The sequence below is a fragment of the Limulus polyphemus genome, unplaced genomic scaffold, assembly GCF_000517525.1.
Source record: "Limulus polyphemus unplaced genomic scaffold, Limulus_polyphemus-2.1.2 Scaffold4467, whole genome shotgun sequence".
Taxonomy (NCBI): Eukaryota; Metazoa; Arthropoda; class Merostomata; order Xiphosura; family Limulidae; genus Limulus; species Limulus polyphemus.
The window spans coordinates 40,426-48,797 of record NW_013670077.1 but is presented as its reverse complement, the minus strand read 5'-3'; positions in this window follow the sequence as shown (position 1 = coordinate 48,797).

The following is an 8,372-nucleotide window of genomic DNA, read 5'->3' as shown; positions in this document are numbered from 1 at the left end:
TATATATATATAGATGACATTTGCTGTTAATACAATGAGTAATTTTGGAGATAGAACTTCAGTGTGTTGTGAATCAGCTTTTAATTATAAGAAATACAGCTAAGAAAAATTGTGTTATGAATTGTGCATATTTATTTTTTAAACAAAAGGAAATATACAATTTTTATAGTCTGTGGTGGTTTAAATCACATTAATTTTCTCTCTTGTCATTCAGTAGTATTAACTCTTTCAGCCCGGTCCCTAGGATCGACCTCATAACCATTTTGTGCTTGTTATATTTTTCATGCTATAACTTTTAATTTAGTAAGCGAATGTTAACGAAATTTGACAGATTATCAGTAAACATTACAATGTTTTCATATGCAAAATATAATTTTTTTTTTTAAGTCTTAGATTTGTTAAGCAATGGTTTTCTCATGTCTTTTTTTTTTTTTCTTTTTGCATGTTGCTTATCTATCATGCAAAGTAATTTTCATTTTAAGATAAAAGTACTTTTATGCATCAGAAAATGTTAAAATTTCACATGCGAAACCTTTATATACTCCAGATAGTTATCAAATGTTTCTTAACAGTTTTATCTGTTAATTTCAGTCCTTTATCTCTGTATGGGTTCGGTAGATTTGACCGATCTTACAACCACCATAAAAAATTAGGAAATAAACTTAAATTATACCTCTTTCATTCTAGAGTGAACACAAATTATATCATGAAAACATAAATGTTTAGACTAAATATCATAAATCAAGTAACATTATACATTTATATATATTTATTCTTTTTATTAAATTGACCTTTCAGCCATGCCTGGCTAACAGTACAGAAGTTACAATGACATGGTTCACGTGCACTCATGTTAACATATCAAATAACATAAAACTGACCTTTCGTCTGTACAAAGTAACTTGTCTTGGCTGTGGTTTAGTAGAGTAATATTTTGTAAAATACAGTCACATTTCAATTATTATACATCATATATGTATATAGTTTATTGCTATTTTGAAATAAGTTCTTAAACTTATTTTTCTTAAAACATAAAACAGTAAATAAAGAAGTAAAGCAAACAACTATATCTTCTAGTTATGACCTTTGTACTTGGTTTCTGCTTGACATAGGTTGCTAAGCCTTTAAAAATTTTGCATGCGGAGGATATGAAACAAAATATATTTTTTTTAGGTTTAATATATGCATTTGAATAAATAGAAAATAATAAATTACTACATCAATACCACAGAATTTCACTATAATTTATCAAGCTTAGTAACTAAGATGTATTTTAGTCTATAAAAAATATGAAATTTGAGGAAACTAAAGACACACACTGCCTCCTTAAAATCTTGGTTCAACAGAAGAAAATGACATCCTAAGAATTGGCTGACAGAGCCACTAGGGGAACATTCTGAGTTTCCGATTGTCATACGTGTCGTATAAAGAAGTAAGTGTATGTAAGTGAGCATTTCCAAAAATGGAAAGTGGTGGGTGGGGTGACATTGTGTTTGATTTATTACATGAGCAATATCTTAGCAAATGGAAAAGATAAGACCCTCTTATTTTAAATTCTAGCATGTCAGTATCGGTCATTTGAGTTTTTAATTCGTACGAAACTATAGACTTAGTATTTTGACTTCACAAACACCTAATTTGAACCATTGCTGCAGTCAACATAGCAAAAGACACACAAAAGTCGATGTTTAACTGTGTTTTTTTTTATTTACATTTAAATTAACAAATTGAGTAATATATAGTTTTAAAATTTGAATTATAATCTACAGTTTGATACCAAACTTATTGACATAAATTCGTAAATTAGTTGTTCAATACAATTTTGATTGTGAGTCAACAAATGAGATGACATGGCCTTTCACCCCGACCCATTTCGAAAGGGTTAATGTGTGCAAAATTTTATATACGTGTATATAGTCCAAACTAGTGTATTTATAACAAGCTCTACAATCAAATGTATAATTACCACTTTGTCAAACTATAAAATCAAGTAATGTGACTACTACTCTGTCAAACCATACAATCATGTGTAATCACAACCTTTGTCATACTGTATAATCAAGTATATAAATACCACCATTATCAAACTGTACAACCCAATGTGTATCTAATAGCTTTTGGCCATAGGAGTTTATAATAGTCTTTTTCATTTATAAGTATACACATGTTCTGGTATGTCTACTCAATACCTTGTACAATATTGAGTCATAGTGTCATTAGCTAATTTGTAAAGGTATTCTTATTGTTACTGGTTTATAAAAATAGTTTTAAAATTATTAAAAGTATAAGTTTGTAATTTTTTACTCCTGCCATGTGTCACCTGGGTGTAATATTACTGTGTATCATGAACCACAATAGATTTCATAATAGGGTTTGCTTAGGAATTTTACAAAAATTCTATTGGAACATATGAGCAAAAACCATCTTCAAAAGCAGACATGTTCTTGAAAGAACACTGACAACCCACTATCTCAATTGCTAAGACTGCTAAAATATTGATAATAGCAAAAAAAATTTGATTTTCCTATTGTTAGATAAAATTCAAAACTCATCCATTTGTTCTTTATATTATTATTATTTACATTATTCTTGTTTCACAAACCTACAGATAAAATGGCTATGAATATTTTATTTAAACCTGGGGAAACCTACTATAAAACCTACTGTGCAAGTCATAGGATTATGTTTATGTTGATTCCTGAAAGAGATTTATATATATATTATTACTATTATTATTATTATCACTACTGGAAAAATTTCTCTTTGAAGCAAAAGTGGCTTGATATACTGTGCCAAAATCTATGCACTCCTACTACTAACCAATCTCCTGCAAAGGTTGTAGGGCTATTTGTAAGTTGATTCTTCTTTGATTAAGCTTTTATTCACAACCAACATAAGCTCATTGAAGCAATTTAAGCACCATTATACAAGTCAAGAATGCTTCATTTTATTAGAGTAAACAATGTGTATATTTATAACAGTATCTCTAGCATTATTATTATTGATCATAGTTTTACAATCTGCTACAGATATAACGGCTGCAAGTATTTTACTGAAATCTAGACAGTAGTAATGCATTCAGTAGTGAGTATGTCATAGAGTAGTTTTAAAATTAATTCCAGTGCCTTTGTTTTTTTGGCCTGAAGAATTTCTCTAAGTTTTTCACTTTCTGCTATTGAAAAAATCTGGTGTTCTACAAATGCACATTAACTGGAAAATAAGTTATGGAACTTATAGCGCATTAATTGGAAACTACCACATTGAAGATTCATCAAAATTCTTCAAATTTCCTGTTCTACTTTTTGTCTGTTTAGTTTTCTGTGTCTGTTTCAGTGAGTTTTTCTAACATTAGATGATTACCATATCAGATGTCTCTACTCTTGTGAGTGGCAATTTATTCTACTGATTTTCATACTTTGCTTGTTAAATGGGTGTTTATACAAAACCTGTGACACAAAACCACCTAGCTCAGGAACTAATGGTTAGGTGGAAAAAAATCCAGTGCAACAGTAAACTGTTGAAAAACATGTAACATTCAACTTAATGCATGTGGAAGTATGTAGCTTAAAATTTATTCTCCATAAATGGATATAAAAAAACTTAAGAAACAAGATAATTTAAAATTATTAATTTAAAAAGGGGAATAGGGATCATCAACAAAGTAACGAAACAAGTTGATTCAAAATGCGAAGATTATATTTTCAAGCCTACAACTAGGCTAACAGACAATAGGTTGATAACCAGATATCAGTCGCATGTCAACTTTGAGACAAACTAGAATGGAAATAGTGTCTACATTATTTTGTCAAACTACAAATCCCTATTTTGACTTCACTAAAATGGATAAGTACTGTAGACATGTAAACAACTATAAAATGTCACAAACACCACACAGCACTGGAGTATGAATGTAATGATCTATGGCCAGATTAACTGTTGGGATGGCATTATTTTATTAAGGATCTTTTAAGAACAACATTGTTTCAGTGACAGTTATAGTTTATATCACTTGTGAATGCAACATTCTTTAGTCAAAGTTCAGCAAACTTGCTGGACCCTATATTGACATTTGAATACTCCTGTTTGAACATGGTGTAGACCTCAGACAGGTTGCACAGCATCAGCATCTTCTGTACTTTCTCCTTCTTTCCATCAATTGTTAATGACATACAATCTTTGTTTCCAGACATGAATCTGCTGACTTTATCACTCTTGTAGAAGTTCCACTTGTTTACTGTGTTCTGGCTTAGAGGTTTTCTTGTTGAGGGTTTGGTGTGGCAAAGATGAGTTTCTTCTCCACTAATTGTTTGGCTATCCATGCCATATGCAATGATGTATTCAGTAATGAATTTCCAGATGATACAGCTACTGGACAGAATTGTTAATAGTTGAATCTTTTTGCTTCTCTTAGTGAAGCCACAAAACTTTTTCCTCAATGATTGCCACCTTTCATCTAGTTCTTCCTTTCTGGTACTCTTTCTTTTGCATTTCATATTTGTTAAAATAGTTTCCAGATTGGCAACTAGATGCTGAAAGGATACATAAATGTGCTAATAGTGTTCAAATAAGAGGCAGTGTATACATTCTAGAAGGTAACATATTTGATTATTTATCTTTTCTCCCTCATTGGGCCAGTGGTAAGTTTATGAATATACTACACATTTTGTTGCATCTTCTGTCTCACTCTGTTACTTTTCATTTTTGCCATTGTTCAGTTGACCCACTGTCCTTGAAATGGGTATGTATATTTTCCTTTTCTCTTCCTCCATCTTCCCTGGCTCTACCAGTGCCCACTGTCAAGATGGGGTGTTCTGTAAGACCACTAGATGTATCCTCATGGTATAAAGAATTACCCAACTGCCCAGCCTTGACTGTACCACTCCATGGACTATTATGAAAAACCCAGCATCAAGGAAGTGAGTGCCTGCTCTTTTGGCTCGTGCTGGCCAGCTTCTAAATCTAGGGTTTTGCGCTCACCCATTGTACTGTGTCCAGTAAAAGACCTTTTCAGCAGACCTCTGATGGGTATTCGGGCACTTCTCCAGGTCTCCCCAGTTAATATTCTTCTACCTTTTTTCAAGTGGAGCATGGGAACTTCCTTGACACTTACCACTTCTTAGCCAATAGGGTGGTGAACATTGGAGAGTTGCTTGCTGATTTGGCTTAGCACAAAACAGTGAGTAGTATAGCAGTGGTGATGCTGTCAGTGTAGTACAGGTCACCCCTCAAAGAGCTAGTGCCCTGCTACCGTAGCATGAGTCTGTCCAGTTGAGTAAAGGTGAGCACACCCAATAGGGTCTGATCATGCTCTAACTACACTTATTGGCTCACTAACCACTTGTGTGCAAGTGCTTGGATGGTCATGTTATTGTTCTTCTCATCCCTGTATCACTTGGTGGTTGTTTGTCTCTCCAACTTTACATTCTGGGCAAAGAGTATATCTTGGTCAAGATGAGATGCAGTCACCCATGAATGTGCCCCTATGGAGCCCTTGCCACAGGTGTCGCACTCCATGGGCTTTCTCTTCAGGCACTTTCTGAAGGGAGCTGGCCCCTTCCACCAAATTGATGTGGTATTCTAGCTATTCTCTGTGAATAGCGGAGGTATCCTCTCAGAAATTAACCTTTTTTTTTCTCAGTGTATTTATGATAGATACTCACCTCATCTGCCCTCCCTACTGCTGATGCATTTTCTTCCTGCCTCATCTAAGAAAGAAGTTATTTCAAGAGCAAGTGCTTAAGGGGAATTACTGTGCATGAAGGTTGTGTTGCTCTTCTATTGGTGGAGAACTACTGTTGCATGAAGATGTCATTTTGCACTAGCATAGTTCATGATAAACATATGAATTTTAGGTGGAATTAGCTCAAGGCTAGTGGCATACAAATCTCATAGGCATGAAGGATAAAGCTATTTGCATCTAGATGTATCTATTGAAAATACATTTTTAGATTAGGAAAATGTTAACATCTAGACCACAAGTGCCTGGATCAACAGTACTACCACACTGCTGATGAACAATAGTATTACATAATTAAAATATATGGTTTAAGCATTGAAATCTGGTGAAGAATTAGAAGCTGATAGGTCTAACATTTGTGATAATTGTGGAGTTTATATGATTTCAATTCTATTGTTATCTTCAAAGAACAACCATTTGAGCACAGTATTTCAAATCATGCAACTGGATGCACTGCAGAGGCTGAATGGTATGAGTCTAGCCATCTGGCCCACTTGTTAATTGCCTTGACAACCAATAAAACAAGTTGATGCTGTGGTCTTGCTATCCCTATTTCCTGATACTTAACATAGGCTTCATGTAGCCCAAATGAGAAATGCAAAAATGGCATAACACTGGCAATTGAAACAGTTTTGCTGATCATAATTATAGTAATCCTCTGTACTTAGATTATTGCAGCATAAACAACTGAAATGCATGTATCACAGGTGTATTGAGTATTGGCAGGATTCAGTGTTGACATCTACAAGGATGAGAATAATGTTATGAATGACTTTCTTTTTTTAGGTTATTAAAATTGTATCCAGAAATTAATCATGTAGTAGTATTAGGTGGTCCATATATTTTCTCTTTTACCATTTCTTATAAGCTTGCCCTTGGATAGTTAAGTGGTAATTATTCATTTAAAGTAGATAGAAGTTTATAATAGGAATATAATTTAAAAGTGTTCTACTGAGAAATATAATACAGGTATGAGGCACAATGATTCTCTGTCTGTTATGAAAGTGATAAATTTGATAGTAACCAACTGTTTGTCACCTGGAACTCAAATATAGCTATTGTTGGGTGTGAGTGCTTTCTGTTCTTTTTTCTTGGATGCTGGATAGTTAAAAATATGTGAAAGCTCTTAGAATTTCCTGTATTGTTAAGACTCGTATTAACATTCTCACTAATTTCTTATAAATATTTCAAATAATTTTGGTTTATTTTTAGAGTCAATAGATTACTTGGGTTAAGATGCATACATTATATAATTTTACTAAATTACTATGACTAAGCTAGGCTTAGGAATTGTTTGTACTTTTACTGTGGTTACACCATTACTTTAATTTTAATCTCTACCCGTTTATATCAAAATATATTTTCATATTCTCCAATAAAAATTAAAAAAAAGAAAGGGGAAGAAATTGATTGCAACTCTTTTATAGCAGCCTACAAGATGTTATAAGAAAATATAGTTCATTTTTTTATGCAATGGCCTGCAACGTTTAATGTTCATTAGGCCCACTTTCAATTCAAACTAGGCTTAGGTGAAAACACTTAATGGCAAAGGTTTACATTATGATCTCCACAGTATAGCTACCAACCTAATTCTTCTAAACTTGGATCAACCATGAAGAATCACTGAGCACCTAGGTTACAGAGACTCATACAGACCTTATTTTTGTTAACCCCACAATGTGTATCATCTGTATGCAGCATAGGGAACATTATGTCTACTGTTATCAACTCATGTATGAGGTGCATGTGAAGAGTGGAAGATGTAGCACTATAAAGCAATCTAGAAACCCAGACAAAAATTTAAAGCTATCTTATAGTGCTTGTACCCTCAAGCACCTCTCCATCATAGATCAAAGTCCAGACAACTACTTCTGCAAAAAGAACATTCCATACTGTTGGAAAAGTGATACTGATAAAATCTTGAAAGCACATAATCTAGCCAAGGCTGAGGTAATGCACATTAGGCATGACTCAGCCCAGGCAAAGTAGGCAAGTACAACATGGAATAGAGCCTAAAGCATCTCTTAACCATCAAGCAATGTCAAGGCAACAACTACTTTGAAAAGGAACACTCTTTACTGGTGAAACTGTGATATTGATAGTCTGTAAAACATTCAGTCAGGCCTAGGCTGAGTTATTAGAAGACTCAGTCCAGGTAAATGTGACAAGGAGTGCATGGAATAGAGCCTGTGATTTTTACAGGCAATCAGCTTACAAAGCTTGAGACGTGAAATGGAATGGATTGTGCAGCAAGGCCAATCTCACAAGTACTTCATTCTGGCCCATTCTCAAGTTTAAGGCTGGCACAGGAGTCAAAAACATACAAGTTGTTAGCAATTATGACAGTAGGTGACTCTGTACAGAGGAAGACCAAGGCAAGGCCTTCGTGTGTAGCTACATTAACCAATATGACTATATTGATCATGGTGACATGCAAGAGAGGCTGAGCATAAGACATTCCCTGTCCCAGCTACAACTACATGCAGATAAGGAATGTAGTTTGGGTGATATTCACTGAGTCATAAATACATCTAGAGATGGATCTTAACCCTTTAACAGGTCATGGGTGAAAGGCCATGTCATTGTATTTGTTGACTCTCATTCAAAATTTTATTGAACTACTATTTCATGAATT